The sequence below is a fragment of the Xyrauchen texanus genome, chromosome 21 (assembly GCF_025860055.1).
Source record: "Xyrauchen texanus isolate HMW12.3.18 chromosome 21, RBS_HiC_50CHRs, whole genome shotgun sequence".
Lineage (NCBI taxonomy): Eukaryota > Metazoa > Chordata > Actinopteri > Cypriniformes > Catostomidae > Xyrauchen > Xyrauchen texanus.
This window is the reverse complement of record NC_068296.1, coordinates 14373218-14393158: the sequence shown is the minus strand read 5'-3', so window position 1 is coordinate 14393158 and position 19941 is coordinate 14373218. Positions and strand designations below refer to the sequence as shown.

The 19941-nt window shown below is 43.7% G+C and overlaps 1 pseudogene; it reads right to left on the bottom strand.

The window, feature by feature from the left end:
* The window catches only part of LOC127661307 (extracellular calcium-sensing receptor-like), a 28033-nt pseudogene that overhangs the window by 2054 nt on the left and 6038 nt on the right, over positions 1-19941 (bottom strand).

Sequence of the window (19941 nt, the reverse complement as noted above, 5' to 3'; positions counted from 1 at the left end):
TCCTTTTGATAATTAAATACAGTTATCAATACATGCAAAAACGTCTCGGTCACTGTTGTAACCTCTGTTCCCTGATGGAGGGAATGAGACGTTGTGTCGATGAAGTGATACTAGGAGTCGCTCTTGAGAGCCCTAGACACCTTCAGATCTTTGAGAAAAGGCCAACGAGAAGTAGGCGAACTGGCGATCTAAATTTGCATGCCACTCCCACGACATACGGGTATAAAGGGAGTTTTTTTCAGGTCCCTGCTAATACATTTATGTATTTGGCAGACGCTTTTATCCAAAGCGACTTACAGTGTGCTTATTACAGGGATAATCCCCCCGGAGCAATCTGGAGTTAAGTGCCTTGCTCAAGGACACAATGGTGGTGGCGGCTGTGGGATCGAACCAATGACCTTCCCAGATAGCAAAAAATATCCGCACGGCTTCTTTTTGCCGCCGTCCCTAAGCTGTCGGCTATAGGTGCGTCCCACTGGCGGGGATGAAGCGTTTGCCGGCGAATTCGTCACGCCCATTTCCCAGATAGAAAAAAATATCCGCACGGCTTCTTTTTGCCGCCGTCCCTAAGCTGTCGGCTATAGGTGCGTCCCACTGGCGGGGATGAAGCGTTTGCCGCCGAATTCGTCACTCCCATTTCTTGCGACATGCGGGCCACCCGCTTCATTTTCTCTGGCGTTTGCCTCCGGCTGATCGACGGCGGGCGGCTGGCGGCAAGCCGCTTTGAAATGCAAGGATTTCTACTCTCAAAATCGACCAGCCATGTTGGCTATTATTATTTTTTGCTCCAAAGCCATTAGGGTTTATAACGGAGGCTTGACTCTTGATTCCATGATAAGGTAAGGTTTAGGAAATGACATTTAAATTACTTTGAAACTCTGAAGCGATTATACAGTAATATTTGTAAAATATATTGAATTATTTTATGCACTTGAAAATTGTTTACATTTCTTTGATTGCTACGCATTTGAGACATGCACCAATAAACCAAAAATAATTCCTTTTGTAAAACTTACTTGGCAATAAATATCTTTATGATTCTGATTAGGTTTTAAAATAGATATTTAATTCATGGTATGAACAATTTAGCAGAATAAATTGATGAAGTTAGACTTTTCACGAATGCCTGACTATCAGTGAAGAGTGAAAGACATCTGCAACATGGCCAAAATATCGGGTATACTTAAATTTTTTTTATTAATTTGCAACCATGGTGATATCTATCATAAACATGAAAATCCCTGTTTTGACGTGAAGGATAAACTCAATGAAAAAGCGAAATTATCCTCTGGTTTCACAGTTGCGCAGAAATTTCGTTTATGTCAACATTTTTTCCAACCTCGATGTTTTTTGTTATTTTACCTTTTACAGGTTTTGCAATTATGACCTGTACAAATGTTTAAGAAAGTGTTAAAGTCCCTGTAAAGGCAATAAAAAAAATCTAAACGCATTATAAATGTTAAAAATGTATTGCTAAAACACATGGCAAAAACTGAACAGTGAAGTTCCGCTGTCGCCATATCTGTTTCCGGTTTACTTGCGCGTCGCCCAAAATGTCGGTTTTTACTCTATGTCTCCAGAATCTTCCGAAAATACGCATCAGCGATGTTCATCGCATTGTTGATGCCTGATCCCCTGCTCCGACAAGCAAGAGGGACAAGGGCTTTAAACTCTACATATCGAGTTATCTGCACAACTACAAGGGTAAGTATTTTAATCTAATGTGGTGTGCCGGCATATAGCGGCTAAGCTAGTTCGCCACGTGTTCATTTTTAATGTAACGTTAGTATAGAAGCTTGTTTTTTCTTAGTTTTAAAGCAGACTGTTTGTTAATTTTTGTGATAATTGTGATATTAATTATATTAACTTGGTCTCCTCTCAGTTTCTAATAAAGATCAGGACACCGGTGAAGTCACTGTCAGGGCATTGTGCTTCAGGTCCATAAGGAAAGCAGATAAACCTCACAGTTTGAGTGTATGGTGAAGCTAGAATTAATAAGACCGCAGTTATAGGCTTGTTACTTTAATAGCCCGATGTTCCTGGGGACTCGGCTAAGGTTATTCATGATTAATGTAACTCAAATGAAAACAGTTATTGTAGGCAGGTAAGTTTCCCTAGCTGGTCCCTCTGTGTAAAATGCGTTCTTATTCAAGTTTTCAACTCAGTCATTCGTTTAAGATGCAATCTTGTGTTATAAGTATTAGGCTATCATGATTATACAGTGAGCAAGCTATATAAATAAGTATTTAATATAATAAAAGTGTAGAGCAACAACCGAGGGTGTAAGGTAAAGGCTGAATATTGTAGATTTATTACAATATGTTGCATGTTTGAATTAAAATACCTGTGGATATGCAGGAGCACACACTCTACAAAGGCCTGACTGGAGATTTGCCTGATCTATCCGTCCTTCAGGTGAGTAGGGATATAACAATAGCACATTTCACTGTACAGTATGATATATCAACCAAAATCTGTATACCAAAATGTATTTATTTTCTTTTTCCTCCCCTTTTACAAACAAATATTCTGCTTCAAAGAAAAAAAAAATGAAATTGATGTTATCATAAGGGTTCTTCATTATGAACTTGTATGCCATGCATAACATACTGTGGATAGAAATTACAGGGAAAGTTACTGGTATGATAATTGTGGTTATATTATATTACTATTGTATTTAGTGTATTGCTAATCAATATATTGTTACTTCCCAGATGACAGTGGCTCACTTCAAGAGCAGGTGAAGCAAGTGGGACAGTGTTGAAGACATTTGCTCGCACTGGGCAATCAGGTACAACTTGCAAACAACACCTGTGGTTGTTGGTTTAATTCCCACTGGGGCCACCTGTACATGTAGTAGACCTAGATATAAATGTCATAGTTTAGTAGTTGAAGGACCAGGACTGACTACTTTATTCTTTTATTCTGGGAACCCCTGTAGGTGCAGATCAAACCCTAATGCTGCGACGTCTTGGAATTTGGCGATGTTGTGCGTAGCATGGACGACAAAATGCTATGCTGCAACGTTTCAGTGCCAATGTGTCGGTTGGAGAGTTATCCCTGCCAGGGGATCTGTTACTCCCCCCTAGACACCCAGGAAGATTTGGCGTTGCTTGACAACAGTTTGAGGCAGGATAAAGAGCTCCAGCAACGATTTGTAAGTGTGCCGATTTCGTTTATAACGCCATAAGGTAATCTAAAACTAAAATTAAGATTGTACACTGCATATTCTACAGTCTGAATCCACAGCCTGTCACATTTTAAATTTATGAGAAGCTTCAGAGAAATTTAATTTGTAACATGTTTTTTTTGTATTTTCAGCTTCGGTTTTTGGCAATCAAATGTGGGAGGGACCTAAAGACAACCGTGTGTGAATGCTTCAGAGTATCTTCTCTAATCACCTTTCCATCAATACAACCTGGACTGGTGTAGGGGATAAAGTATGTTTTAGAGACATGTTCCTGAAGACCATTGTTCAAAGTAAGTTGGATATTTTTTTTATATTTAAGTACATGTGTATGACCTTATGCCATTCAAATGGAATGACAGATCTTTATTTTCTACATGAGCCATCCGGAAAAACCCGGCAACCCAGGATGCCACTGATGAGGCGATCCAGGTTAACGTTACGCGTTACCTGAAAGGAGCATCTGAACATGAAGGTGGAAAAAGGCGCCGCACAGCTGAGAGGGACCCACAGCCGACCCCTTAAACCTAGGCTGACTACTGACACCCCAGCATCACTGACAACTGGAACCCTTTCTTTATCCTGCAGTCAGTAGCATCAAGACCCCTAAAAAAGCCTGCTAAAAGTGTCAGACTACACTCACCCAATCCACACTGTTCACTGTGGAATTTTTTATTTTTTTTTTCTCTCGTGACCCTGCTTTGAGGGCAGCTCCTTGGATGAATATGGGACGGTTTGTCCTTTTATACAGGCGCACGAGGAATCACTGAAGATATGCCAATTTGCACTGCCTCATTCTGGAGGTCGGGGAAAACCGGTGATTCTTAGCCCACTACGCCACGCAGTCCCCAACCTCTCCAGACATTCTGATTGGCTGTGTTCTCTACAGCCAGATTTTCTGCTGTTAATTATATTTATTCCCACTTGTTGTCATGTGTAAGTTGAATGTCAAAATGTATATTATACCTGTTATCCTGCACATTCCTTGATACCAAAGATCTCAATTATTTCATATACAATTTGCTGCTTATTTCATTGTTACAGTGCTTAACTATTCTATTTTTAAATATAGCTTGTAAATCCTAGATTATACATCTAATACTTGATATTTGCACATTATCTGGTATAAAATATTCTACTTACCGTGACTTTAGTATTGGCTTATTTCATTCCGTCAGTGCGTAACAATTCTATTATAGTTTGTAAATCCTATTTCATACCTCTGATACTTCATATTGCACATTAACTAGTACCAAAAATTCTACTTTCATTCCGTCACAGTGCTTAACTGTTATTCTATTGTTAAATATATCTTGTAAATCCTTGTGCCACAGTCAGCATTGCAGTTGGTATATTCTACTCCAGAGCTTTACTCTAAATTATTACCACTTAACCTATTGTTAGAAATGACTTGTAAATATGATGTTATACCTCAATTTATTTGGTATCCTATACTTTCTTTGGTACCAAATATCCTCATTGCTTGTGTTTACTGGTAATTCTTTTCATCCCAGAGCTGACCTCTTTATATTATTAACAATTATTGTGTTACAATAGTGTTTTTAAAAGAAAAAGAAATTGGAAACCTGCATGTTCTTTTGTGTGTGTGTGTGTGTGTGTGTGTGTGTGTGTGTGTGTGTATATATAATGTTTGTATTTTTCTGTTATTTATATTTCAGTGATCTGACATACAGTGATTGACAGTTACTGTACTTTGAAATGTGGAATTAAAACGCCAAATGGAAATTTGTCTGGTTTGATCAATCATTATTCTTGATAAACTGCATGCTATATATATATATATATACACAATAAGCGGCGGCAGATCGCTCGAAAAAAGCGTTTGCCTCCGACGGTCCGCCTTCGATATAACGGTGGCGGAGCGGCGGCTGGCCAGCGGGCCGTCCGCGGAACGAAGGCGGTAGGAAGGCGGCTGCCGCTTTTAAAAAGCGGCTGCCGCCGGCGGACCGCCGTCAAACGTGTTTGCGATATCGCCATTCTGCCGCTTCTACTGCCGCCGGCGCACCGCCAGCGGACTGCCGACTTATTGCTATCTGGGTTCTGATTACCAGTGAAGTGCTTTAGCCCACTACACCACCACCACTCCATAACACAAGAGGGACACAACGTCTCATTCCCACCATCAGGGAATAGAGGTTACGACAGTAACTGAGACGTTCTCCTTCTGTCACCCACTCAACGTTGTGTCGATTAAGTGACACTAGGGGGTCCTTTATACAAAATGCCACGTTGGCTGAACTGTGTTACGTGACTGCCGGTGCAGGTGTAGGCAAGCTACTGTGAGCATAGTAACAGATGCACTTGGACTGCATGTAGCCTTCCCAGGCACCCCGGAACATTGTGTGCTGCCCCATAACCCTGAAGGGGGGGGGGGGGGCGTTTGCCAAGTATGGGAGCGGGCTGCGCCAGCCACAGCCTTTTCTCTATATATTTACCGCTCCACAGAAGAATGGATTCGGCCGGGGCCTTTAATGCTCATGAAACGTGCCAGGGAAGGTGTTCTATTCCGTTCCTATTTTTTCAGCGGGAAAGACCCTTCTGGAGGCCACACCCTGCCTCCAAAAAAAGGGGGGGGGGGTGGCAGTGTCCAATATGACACATGGCTGAAAGTTTTATGCCACATCTACGCAGAGGTAGATCCTACCCATCGAGAGGGAGGAGTTGCTACAAGACACCACGACAAGGGGCAGAGGGCTCTGCCAAGGGAGACGCGGGTCTGCCGAGGAAGAGGGAGAACATACCTTGGAAAATACGTCACAGGAGGTTATCTGGGAGACCAAAAACCTGTGGAGCACTTACCCCAGTACCAAGTGCATTTGTACACACTGGGTTTGTCCAGGAATTCCTCCAGTGAATTCGTGAGTCAGAGGGCTAGGAGGAAGAACATCCACGTTCAAAAATCGGGAACACACATTGGAGAGAAAAGAACACGGCTTCACCTTCTTGGAGGAGAAAGGCGCTATACACAAGCGATACACCTGGCCAATTGTCCGTGTAACGGAACTTACTTACCTGTTCGTACCTGAAAGAACACAGGACGAACCGGGTCTCCAGGTATTGGGTGTTGCCCAGCCTGCTGCCCTACAGATGTCTGCTAGAGAGGTGCCAATGGCCAATGTCCACGAGAATCCCACACTACTCGTGGAGTGTGCTCGAACCCGCAAGGGGGCGGGCATGGACTGGGTCTGGTAAGCCAGGGAAATGGCATCCATGACCTAATGGGCAAGCCTCTGTTGGAGACAGCGTTCCCTTTCCACTGTCCGCCAAAGCAGACAAAGAGCTGCTCAGAGTATCTAAGGCTCTGTGTGTTATCCAAGTAGGTGTGCAAAGCACATACCGGACACAGCAATGATAAGGCTGGGATTAGTTAATCATGAGATTAACAAATTATTGCTTTGTGAATAACAGGGGGCTTTTGATGGTACTTTACTTATTAAGTGTTTTTTTAGCCTAAACACAATAATAAAACACTTAGGAGCAAAAATAAAGAGAATCAAATCAAAGATTGAGGTTAAAATGGCAAATATCTCTAAAGCTACAGTAACTGGTGAACTGACATAAACTGGTAAAAATGTGATCCATACAGCACAGAATATGAGCATGCTGAATATGATGAATTTAGTCTCATTAAAGTTATCTGGCAGCTTTTGGGCCAGAAAAGCTAAAACAAAGCAAAGGAAAGCTAGGTGGCCTATATATCCCAGTCCGGCCCAGAAACCAATAGCAGAGCACAAACTGTATTCTAGTGAGATCTTTTCTTTGTAGTGTTACATATTGTTGTATGGAAAAGAAGGGGATAGTGTTAACCAAATCACACAGATGAGAACCTGCACAAGAGTGAAACCAAGAACACTGAGTCTCTGTTGAGGAGGCCCAAACCATTTCATGACATTACTTCCAGGAATTGTAGCCTTGAAGGCCATTAACACCACTATTGTTTTCCCCAGCACACAGGAGATACAGAGGACAAAAGTGATCCCAAATGCTGTGTGACACAACATACATGACCACTCATTGGGCTGACCAATGGATAAAATCACACAGTGTTATTTGAAGTACATGATTAGAATAAACAATCCAATCACAATGCCTTATCAATTGACGTCCAGTTAATGAACTTATTTGAAGAGTCTAAAATTTGCTTGAAAGAGTGAAAGAGTGTTTTTGTGCAGTGAGAAAATTGTATTCAGCATTGGTGGATTACCTCCAAAATTGGAGCTGCTCATTTGAGAACACTGAAAATCTTGAGTGGGCCCTACTGAGATATCACAGAGAGGAAAGACATTCATAGCACCCTCGACACTTATACTACAGAATCCCCGATCTCAGTTTGATTGACAAAACCACGCTCTTTGATGAGTGGGCTTGCTCGAAACACATTGTCACTCATCACATCACTGAGTGAAACATGAACAAGTCGGCCATATCTGAGAGATGGACAGATGTTTTTTGTGAGCTGAGAGCAAGACCATCAACTTCGGATTCTTAGCCAAGTTCGCAGAGTTTGTTTTATGCCTGCCTGGGACATCTGCATCTGTGGAGCATGTGTCTTCATTATTGCTGAGAGGGGGTGTCCCATTTTCCAAAAGCAGGAATCTGGTCACTCTACTTCCTGGATGTATAGCCTTGAAGGCCATTAACACCACTACTGATTTCCCAGAACACAGGAAACGCAAAGGAAAACTGTGATACCAAACACTGTGTGATGCAACATACAGGACCACTCAGTGGGTCAACCAATGAGAGAAAGTGAACATAGAAAACATAGAGTCAGCGAGAAGAGCAGCAGAAAGCTCAGCTCTTAGTTGTTGGCTCTAATTATGGGAGAGGTCAGTTATTTGTATAACACTATAGCCATGATCAAAGCCACTGAAGAGCCAGCAATTGAAATAGCAGCCAGGATCATTCCAAGGGTCTCGTCCCAGGACAGAAACTCCTCTGTTTAGGAAGGCACTTATCATAATTTTTATTGGGTCAGTAATCAGTTGGGCATCTGAAACAGTCTGAAGAATCTGGAAAATAATGATGAAATACAGGTTGGATTCAAAATGACATGCACTGTTAGCAGCATACCAGTTTCATTTGTTTGAAGTAGAAGTATAAGGGATAAAGTGCCTATTGTAATCGTGGGTCATTTAATAAGGATATGTCCAAACACTAAATTGTCTCATTGCTCATCTCTCCTTCTGCAGTAAATGCAGTCATGACAGCAGATGGGTTTTCATTTTTGTATAGCCTTCCTAGTGCCTGGGGGACAGCTCACACTGCACACAGACATGGGAACCTGGAGGTGACAGGTGACACACAGCACTCAAAGATATTCACACTCAGATAAAATGGAACAAAACCATTGTATACCTTTTCACTGCCATTGTGCCAAATGAAAAATATTCCATGATTCGAAACTTTACCTTCCAGGGCTCAACTTTTAAGTTTTTTTTCCACATTGCTTATCTGTACATACAGCAAGCACTCCAAATGTTGACTGAGCATTACACCATGATTAAACAGCCACTGTACCAATGAATTTGCAAGGGAAAAACATAATAGGGTGAAGGGTTAAGAAAACGTTTTTTTTTACTCGTCATGTAAACGAGAACAAAGATTTTCTTACACCATTTAAGGGATTAAGAGAAAGTGGTTTAACACACCTAGGTTTCTGCTGGAGAATGCTGCTTATGCGGTGAGATGAAACCGCATTAGACTGGCACTAGGGCCTAACTACTTATAATAGAAATAAATGCAGATTTAAGAGAACCGACTATGCCACTCTGATATCACACAGAGAATGATTGATACACTTTATCCAAAGGCACGCAAGTTGGTTGCACTAGTAAGGAACAGAGACGTGAATGTCGTACAAAAGAATTCTTTATTACTAAAAGCACATTAAAATAAACAGAGCGTACCAGGAAAGACACACCGCAACATCTGCAATAAAATGGGGTTGTTATGTTGTCAGAAGAAATACAGTCATTCAAAAGTCAGTCAATACAAAACAAATATGATAAAACATTACACTCAGAAGCTTTTTTTGGCTGAGGGCTAAAGAACAAGGAATAGTACCACACACACTTTGGAGTAAACTCTTATCACTCACTCAAAATCCGTGCGTCACACTGCACACAGCACCCAGTGTTCAAACCACCACCAGCACGCGGAGAAAACCAGGGAGGATTCCTGGCCGAAGCCCTCAGCATCTAACAAAAGTCACAATTGCTCACGCACACACAGAAACAACAAAAATCAAAATACAATTGGGTTATAAATCAGAACAATATAAACACCGAAGACAAACAATGATAATAATAATAATAAATAAAAAAAACACTAGAATTCCCACAACAAATAATCTCAAACCAAATAAACAAATTAATAACAGTCGTTCAACTCACATATAATAAACCATGCATATAACACACAAAAACGTAGGTGGTAGGACAACGGCGATTCCTCGCATTAAATACTGGCAAAAGGCAAAGAAAGATCGCTAACTCCTTAGAAGGGAAACACAATGGTTAAACGCCCGCACGAATGCCTAATGTTCTCAACCCAATCAGGAAAAGACTTACCAGATGATAGAATCGCGTCAGTCTCAATCACAAACCACCGTTTGTTAATTCGTTTTGATCCTGAAGCGCCGCACTGAACTGGTTTGCCTATGCCTGAAATGAGCTAAAAATCACACCCACTCTCCCAATCAATGCCTAAGAACACAGTACCCGTAACTTCCTATGATGAAGACTTACCCAACAATAGAATCACTCAATCACTCTGAACCGTCAATCTTTTAGATCGCTTGGTCTCGTTTTGATCCTGCAGCGTCGCATAAACGGATTTACATATGCCTGAAACAAGCAAAAGAAAGATCGCCATTTCAGAAGCAAGCGAAAGCTGGTGTACAGCCGCAGTCAAATCATCCGCACGTTGGAAACAAATGGGAACCCCCGGGTCAGTCGGAAATTACGCGTGTCGACAGAAATAGAAATAGGCTATTTATAGCCGTTCGGAAATGACATGTCAACGATTAAAGAAAATTTGTAGGCGGCGAGCTCTAATTAACTTAATTTATTAGTAGACAACATGGGAGGAGAGCATCCGGTCACACTTATGTGGCCATTTAAACACATATGCTGCATTCTAACAGGTTTTTGAAGAGTAGGCCTATGCATGTGTGTGGAACAGACCGAATAACAAATGTCATTGCATGGAACCCAACAAACAAGTCAACAAAACATTTCTGGGAGTACAGTGGGAAAAGCACATACACTATAAACTATACCCATTTATAAACACTATTATTACTATGTAAAATATTGATTGTTCCTCACTTTCATGTATATGAGCTTGAACATATAAACTTTGGGGAATCCCAAAGTTTTACATAATGGTGAAACCCCACTACTGAAGCAAAATTCTGCTAGAGGTCGCAATAGAACAGCTCTGGAATATCTGGAAATAAAGCGAAGCAACAGAGAATAAATTACTGAAGTCTTCCTTGAATACCATGTTTGTTATTTACACAAGCAATGTGGGGAAGTTACGTTACTGTGGAGAAAGCTGTTTACTGACCGAGCTGCATGTAAGCCAGTGCATGTAAACACAAACGCTGCTTTCTCGCAAAATTACGCTTTCTCGCAATAACCCGCTTTCTGTTCAGGTAAATGTATTCATTAAGTCTGTTTTATGTACTTGGCAACATCTAGTGGTGGCCATATGTATTTACAGTGAACAATCCTCTCAGCCCATATTTGGAAGGCTTCCACCTCTATATTTTTCTCACTGGCCTGCCGGCCCGCTTAAAATTGTGTATTAATGAAAAAAAAGACAATGTTTCAATATCAAAAATCAGCATTGATTCAATACTTAATCAATGACTTTTTCTATCTGTGTAATTTATTTCATATTGTTATCAATTGGACATACATCACATTGCATTTCACAGATGTTATTTCTCTTTTCATGCATATTTCTTCTAAGCATTATAAATTTAATTGTTTTGTCTTTTCCCATTAAATTATGTTTTGTGTTTTTCTCAGGCTTCACTAAAATGATATACACCTTTGGGGTAATTAAGTAGATACTAGAAGCTAAAATGTCAAAAATCTCCACAGCAGTTTCAAGTTTACCAGGTGTAATGACATATGCCGGTACAAATGCCAGCCACACTGCACAAAATATAAGCATGCTGAAGTTGATGTACTTGGCCTAAAATTACATAGACCAAGAGGCCAATATATCCCAGCACACACCAGAAGGCCAGATTATAGCCCATCCTGCAATCAAGGATGATCTTGGTCTGTTGGTATTTTGTGTTTTTATAGGGAAAATGATGTGATACTACAAGCCAAGCAGTACATGTCACCACCTGGAATACTAAGTGCAGCTGAAGATGATGATTCTATGCTGTGTGGGGCCCAACCATTTCAATGATATTGTTTCCAGGTTGGGTAGCTGTGAAAGTTACCAGCATCACTAAAGTCTTGCCCAGGATGCAGGAGATGCAGAGAGAGAAAGTTATGTTGAAGGCAGTGTGTCCCAGAATACATCACCAGAATGTGTGTTCCCTAATAAACACCAAAGCACACAGAATACATAGAGTCATGGAAAACAGGATGAAGAAACTGAGTTCTGAATTATTTCTGCAAACAATAAGAGTGTTTCTGTGTTAGAGAAATACAGAAAATACAGCTAAAGTGAGTTATATTTAGCTCTGTTATATATTATATTTATAATTATTGTCACGAACCCCGCTCCTCTGCCCCATCCCCGCTTCGTCGCACACACACTCACTCCCTCGACCTCACTCCCTCGCTACGCCCCCTCGAGCTTTTCACGCTCTTTTTGCTCGCTCAAGCCCTCATGCCCACTTTGCTCCTACTCGCTCACATGCTCGTAGGTTATCTCCCTTCCTCGAGTTTCTCACGCGTTTCCAATCCCCCAGAACATTATGACCCCCTGCACTCGCGTCATCTGCACTCCTGCACATTAGTTTCACCTGCACTCGTCTCATCACCTTTCATTGTTTACACCTGCACCTTCCCCTATAAATACCACAGCACATCCGTTTCACGGGGGTTGGTTATTGTGTTTAGTTTCCCGTATCTTTGCCCCCCGCTAGTCTCGTCTAGTTTTGTACTCCTCTCGCTTACCTCTTAGCTTGCCAGCTCCCCTTGTTCCCCTGTCTTTTGCTCCCACTAGTCTCGTAATTTTCTTCTTGATTCCCCGGCTTTCGACCTCACGCTCCCTTTGACTACTCTTCACTGGATTTGCCCTTTTTCTGTACTTTTGCCTGCCTGCAATAAAATGCAGTTTTGACTTACATTGTGACTGTCTCTTCTTGTGCGGGTTACAAAATAACCAACCGTTTCCGAAGACAGTCACAATGCCCCGCGCTGAGGATTCGCACAGCTCACTAGAGCGGAGGTGCACGTCACATTCGGGCGAGGAGCTACAGTTTGGAGGCAGGACCGAGCGCTCGTGGCCCAGGGGCAGCAGGTATGTTCTTTTTCTGATTTGTTTCACCCTATTTCACCTGTGTCTGCCCCTGAGCCCGTTTATGCCTCCAGTGCATTTCTGAGCGCCGTGCACTCTCCACCCCCGGAGAGGTTTTATGGCTCTTCGGACGCTGACCAAGGGTTTTTTATGCGAGGCAGCGGTTGTGTAACTCATAACCCGCCCTCGACATTATGGAGCCAGCGGCCCGACTCGTGGGGTTGCGTCAGGGGAGTCAACCCTTGGAGGTTTATGTTGTGGATTTTTGTGCCCTGGCCAACCAGGTGAATTTTAATGAGGTGGCTCTGAAAACCATTTTTCAATTTGGACTGAATGAGCCAACCTCATCATTCATGCCTGGTGGTCGCTGCTCTCTCAACCTGGCTCAGTTTATTGACCTCGCCCTACTGTACGCTGGTTCCTCATTTACTGTGGGGGAGGCAGACACTGAACCAGCGCTCCACACCACGGCCCCCGTCTCGAGGCCTACCACGGCCCCCGTCTCGAGGCCTACCACGGCCCTAGTCTCGAAGCCTTACACAGCCCTAGTCCCGAGGCCTGTCATGGCCCCAGTCCCGAAGCTGGACACGGCCATAGTCCAGAAGCCTGTCACGGCCCCAGCCTCGAAGCCTGGCACGGCCAGCGAGTCAACGCCCATGCCTGCCACGGCCAACGAGCCAGCTCCCACGGCCCACGAGCCAGCGCCCATGCCCGCCACGGCCAACGAGCCAGCACCCATGCCCGCCACGGCCAACGAGCCAGCGCCCATGCCCGCCACGGCCGGCGAGCCAGCACCCATGTCTGCCACGGTCAGCGAGCCAGCGCCTGTAGCCTCGACCGCTCCAGAGCCAGCGCCTGTAGCCTCGACCGTCCCCATGGCCACATCCCCTGTTGGCCGAAGACGTCAGAGAAGGAAGAGGGCCCATTCTCCCCAGTCTCGTCTTGTGCTCAAGACCACAGAGGTTCCCTCAGAGTCTTCCACAGCTCTACCGACCTCTGCTCCACCCTCAGAGTCTTCCACGGCTCTGCCGGGTTCTGCTCCGCCCTCAGAGTCTTCCACGGCTCTGCCAGGTTCTGCTCCACCCCCAGAGTCTTCCACGGCTCTGCCGGGTTCTGCTCCGCCCCCAGAGTCTTCCACGGCTCTGCCGGGTTCTGCTCCGCCCCCAGAGTCTTCCACGGCTCTGCCGGGTTCTGCTCCATCCTCAGAGTCTTCCACGGCTCTGCCAGCCTCTGCTCGCCCCTCAGAGCCCTCGCGGGCTCCTCCTCTTGAGCCCCCCCGGGCTCCTCCTCTCAAGCCCCCCAGGGCTCCTCCTCTCGAGTCTTTCAGTGCTCCTCCCCCTCTCAAGCCTCTCAGGGCTTCCCCTCTCGAGTCTTTCAGGGCTCCTCCTCCCCTCGAGCCTCTCAGGGCTCCGTCCCTCGAGTCTTTCATGGCTCCATCCCTCAAGCCTCCCAGGGCTTCTCCTCACGAGTCTTTCATGGCTCCACCCCTCAAGCCTCTCACGGCTTCGCCTCACGAGCCTTTCATGGCTCCACCCCTCAAGCCTCTCACGGCTTTGCCTCTCGAGTCTCTCAGGGCTCCTCCCCCTCCTTCCAAGCCTCTCAGGGCTTCTCCTCTAGAGTCTTTCATGGCTCCATCCCTCAAGCCTCTCACGGCTTCGCCTCTCGAGTCTTTCAGGGCTCCTCCTCCCCTCGAGTCTTTCGTGGCTCCACCCCTCAAGCCTCTCACGGCTTCGCCTCTCGAGTCTCTCAGGGCTCCCCCTCCAGAGCCTCCTACGGCTCCACCTCCCGAGCCTCCTACGGCTCTGAGACTCCAGAGCTTTCTACGGCTCCCCCTCCAGAGCCTCCCACGGCGCCACCTCCCTTGGCTCCACCTCCAGAGCCTTCCAGGCCTACCTCGCTAGAGCCTCCCACAGCGCCACTGCCCTTGGCTCCACCTCCAGAGCCTTCCAGGCCTTCGCCCCTAAAGCCTCCTTCGAGGCCACCTCCAGAGCCTTCCAGGCCTTCACCCCTAAAGCCTCCTTCGGCTCCACCTCCTGAGCCTTTCAGGCCTTTGCCCCTAAAGCCTCCTTCGGCTCCACCTCCAGAGCCTTCCAGGCCTCCGCCTCTAGAGCCTCCTGCGGCACCACCTCCCTCTGCCCTGTCTCTTGGGCTCCTCTCGGCGCCGCATCTTCAGTCTCTCAATACCCCGCCTGCCGAGTCTCTCACGGCTCCGCCTTCCAAGGCTCCGTCTCCCAAGTCCTCCACGACTCCGCCTTTCACGGCTCCGCCCCCTGAAACCTTTCCTCACTGGGTCTTGCCTGCTTCCCTTGTGACCGTTCCTCTTCCTGCCCCCTGGCCTCTTCCCTGGCCTCCTGACCCTGTACGGTGGCCTCCTGACCCTATTCCTGTTCCGTGGCCTCCTCCCAGGTCCCCTAGTTCCGTCCCTGTCCGGTGGTCACCTTCCAGGCCCCCGGACCCAGTCCCTGTCCTCCAGTCGCCTTCCAGACCTCCTGACCCAGTCTCTGCCCTATGGCTGCCCCCTAGATCTCCCGACCACCCGCCTGTCCACTATGTTCCACCTGACCTTACCTTGAACTGCCCATGGACTGTCTCACTTCCCTTTGTCTGTCCCCCGATCATCCTGCACCACCTCCCGTGGCCGTCAGGAGCCGTCCTATTCAGAGGGGGGAGTACTGTCACGAACCCCGCTCCTCTGCCCCATCCCCGCTTCGTCACACACACACTCACTCCCTCGACCTAACTCCCTCGCTCCGCCCCCTCGAGCTTTTCACGCTCTTTTTGCTCGCTCGAGCCCTCACGCCCACTTTGCTCCTACTCGCTCACATGCTCGTAGGTTATCTCCCTTCCTCAAGTTTCTCACGCGTTTCCAATCCCCCAGAATATTATGACCCCCTGCACTCGCGTCATCTGCACTCCTGCACATTAGTTTCACCTGCACTCGTCTCATCACCTTTCATTGTTTACACCTGCACCTTCCCCTATAAATACCACAGCACATCCGTTTCACGGGGGTTGGTTATTGTGTTTAGTTTCCCGTATCTTTGCCCCCCGCTAGTCTCGTCTAGTTTTGTACTCCTCTCGTTTACCTCTTAGCTTGCCAGCTCCCCTTGTTCCCCTGTCTTTTGCTTCCACTAGTCTCGTCATTTTCCTCTTGATTCCCTGGCTTTCGACCTCACGCTCCATTTGACTACTCTTCACTGGATTTGCCCTTTTTCTGTACTTTTGCCTGCCTGCAATAAAACGCAGTTTTGACTTACATTGTGACTGTCTCTTCTTGTGCGGGTTACAATTATTTTAATTATTATATACTAAATTATCTTTGTTTAAAGGCCTTTTTAATAACTATTGGAATATGCGATTAATTGTGATTTATTAATCAACACATAATATAATTAATTGTATTAAAATTTGTATCTATTGGCAGCCCTAGTTTCACAATACACACCATTTCACAATTATAGCTACAAGACATAAATATCATACATGTTAACATAATTTTAATATTATATAATATACGCATTGTGGAAAATAAGTTTTAATATTGGAAAGGACTTTACACAAATAAGGTTAATAAATGATTGAAATCATGTTAAATTGTATATTGTTAACGACTTGTGGCTTTACATTTGAAATGTTGATTATTTGTATTATATTGTTTGAGGACTGGCCATTTCACTTTCATTGTAAGTGCCTTACTGTAACCTCGGTTTTTCTCTCCTGAAATGTTGAATGATACCTCTTGGAGATAGTGCTGTAGCTGTGAAATATTGCATTAAAAAGATACAATCATGACTCTTTGTTAACAGTAGTTTAAGTTGTACTTTTATACAAAGTTAATTTGACATTATTCACCTGCCATGGGTAGACATTATGTGTGTTTGCACATGTGAAGTTAATGAATGGCCCTTTTCCATGCGTACAATGAATGAGATTGTGCAGAGAATGAGCAATTACACTCACTCCTTTAGAAATATTATAGGAAATACGAAGGCTGGAAGTGTTCATGTAGGCAGCGTGCTGCTCCCTAAGAGTCAAGTGTTCATGTAGGCAGACTGCTGCTCCCTAAGATTCTCCTGCCCTGTGCAGTTGGGCAAATGACTGTTCAAGCCAGAAAAGGAGGAGAATAACCGTATAGAGCTAACCACAGCTCATGAACCAAAGTGTTAGAGAGGTACCTTTCTGGATTCACTGTTGTGAGATACTCCCTTAACCCTGGGATTTGGCCCTGTTGTATTCTGAATCCAATGGTTCCTCCAAGAAATGGAAAATATTCACTCCCTGTGAACACAGCGGCTGTAACCCAAGCCTAACTGGCAATCCACTGTATCCCAGTGACATTCTGCTCCCTGGAGCACTTCATGTGGTCTCGTGGCCTTCAGTTGCGTGTGCTTGTGAAGTGTTCGAGTCCGTAGTGTGTCCCATTTGTGATTTTAGCACTTGTGAGGGTTCTCACAAGTGTCCCCTTTGCACCCTCAATGCGGTCTTCGTCGAAGCCCGCACTGCTCCAGGCTCACGGCAGTCCGCTACCCAACAGTCCTTGCGACAGACCAATCAGAAGGACTCCAGTTTCTGAGCGGGAGGAAAACACATGGCGGACACATTGTGGATTAAAAACTTATTTTAATAATAGCTTTTCCTGATTGATCACTTGATTATCATGGGTATAATCACTTTTACGTATGATGTGTTTTAGTCTGTGACTTTGTTTTATTTAATTTCCCAGAAAAATGGAATTACTCCTATTCAATTTATTTTTATTGTTGTTTCAAAGAGGATTTTAGAATTATTGTGAGTCTCAGGAAATAATAATTTAATGCACATGGCTGTACTGTAGCTTGTAATGTTGCTTATATTTATTAGCATAATTCGGTCTAACAGTGCTATTTATACCTGTAGATGTGTGGCTGCATGTATTTTATAAATATTTTGGCAAATATATGGTGGTATGTTCTTTCTATACATTTTACTGTGTTCTAAGCTGTAACATCCATGTGTCTGAATAATGTTATTTGCTCTCTAAAGATATAAAACAATGGGGTTTTGTTGCTGTAGTTATATGTGCACTTTGTTTTTCAGAGGTTCTTTATTATCTAATGCTTTATTGTCAGTGTGTTGCTTGAAATTAATTAATAAAAACAAATATCAGTAGTTAGTTTGAAGTGTGTTCCTTTACCCTATCAATGCCATGACTTTTTTAAATAATAATTTGTAAAAATACATATAAATAAAAAGATAAATGTAAAAAATGCGTCATCTGATTTAAGTCGTGAGGTTTGTCCCATATGCACACTTTTACCAATCATGCCCCCTCATGGACTTGCTGACTAGTGCCCCATCGGTCTGCACTCTCTTACGTCATCAAAGTCTGCACTCAGAGGAAGACCACAAGGGCAAGGGTGTCATCTGGGACAGGGCCTAGTCTCTCAAGAACGGAGTGAGCACCCCTTCAGCTGAGAACACTACAGTCACCCGAGAAATGGAAAGACTCATCACTCGTATGATTTCCAGCGCCCTCTTATGGTCATATACAGTAACAGAGGAATCGGCTCCGGATATGCCGCAAACCAGCTCTTTCAGTAAGCCCTGAAGAGCAAAGTAACCATACTCATGATCTCCCCGTACCAATCCCACCCAGGTCCATTTGAAATGCATTAGGAATTTTGCAATGGACTTTACTTGATAGGCATCAGAACGGATGACTCTAAAGAATGTGGGGTATACATATTTTTTAATGTATGTGACAATGTTCATGATTTTGCAGACACTATCACGTCTTATTAAAATTTTTGTGAGAACAATTGTGTTCAAACCAAAACAGTACGTATATACCCAAATAATAAGTGGCTCACTAAAGATCTTAAAATATGCCTTAATGAGAAAAGGGTGGCTTTTATGAAGGGTGATAAGGAATTAGTTAGAGAAGAATAGAGAACTTAGGGGAAAAATTAAAAGTGCTAAACTTGAATATAAGAATAAAATTTTAAAGGTAATGCAAAGCAGGCATGGGAGGGTTTGAATGTTATGATGGCAAGAAAGGGGAAGAACATTCACACCACTCCTTCAATCTTTTGCAGATGATTTAAATGTATTTTTTGTAGGTTTGATACTGGTGAATGTATATCTGAATCTAATAGGGTTTGCTCTGAAATTCGTTTATATGAGAATATCACCCTGGAAGAATATGAAATTGCATACTGTTTGTCTCGTATTAAGCCTAATAAGGCACCTGGACCTGATGGGCTGAATGGGAGGGTATTGAAAGACTGTATCTATCAATTGACTGGGGTTTTTACTCAACTATTCCAGCTCTTGATAAATGCAAAAACAGTACCAAATTTATGGAAAATATCTACTGTCATTCCCATACCAAAAAAAAACAGGAGCTAAACAGCTAAAGGATTTTAGACCCATTGCCCTCACATCTGTATTGGGAAAATGCATGGAAAGAGTAATCATGAGGCATCTAATGAATTCTGTGAGTGATGTTCTAGATCCATTGCAATTTGCATATAGCTAGAGATACTGATGATGCTGTGTTAACTTTAGATAATTCAAACTACCCTAGGTTTTTAGACTTTACGTCAGCTATTAACACAATCAAAATCCATATTCTTATTCAGCGATTGATTAATTTGGGGATTAACGGGGGACTTGTTTGGTGGATTAAAGATTTCCTTTCTAAACGTCCACAAGAGTGGTTGTTAATGGCAACATGTCTGGAACAATTATCAAACACAGGAGCCCCACAAGGAGCAATTTTATCACCGTTACTCTTTTCTTTGTATATTAATGAGTTTACAATTAGAAATAAGGTTTTTCGTCTTTTTAAATATGCTGATGATACAGCTTTTGTGGGTCTTTTGCAAGTAGGAGATATAGGTAGGACTCGCACATACCAAGAGAACATAAAAGCCCTTTTTGAGTGGTGTCAGCTGAGTGGACTTGTGGTAAATGTGGATAAAACAAAAGAATTGGTAATTACTGGATATAAGCGGAATAATTTGATGTTGGAACCTGTAATAATTCGTATGAATCCAACTGAATTTTTTGCAATTTTAAGTATTTGGGGACACACATAGATGCTCAACTTAGTTTTATAGAGAATACTGACAGCATCTGTAAGAAAGCTCAACAAAGGTTGTATTTGATCAGGAGGTTAAATCACTTTGGTGTGAGTAAGAACATAATTGAAATGGTCTATAAAAATGTAGTTGAAAGTATTTAAACTTTTAACATGG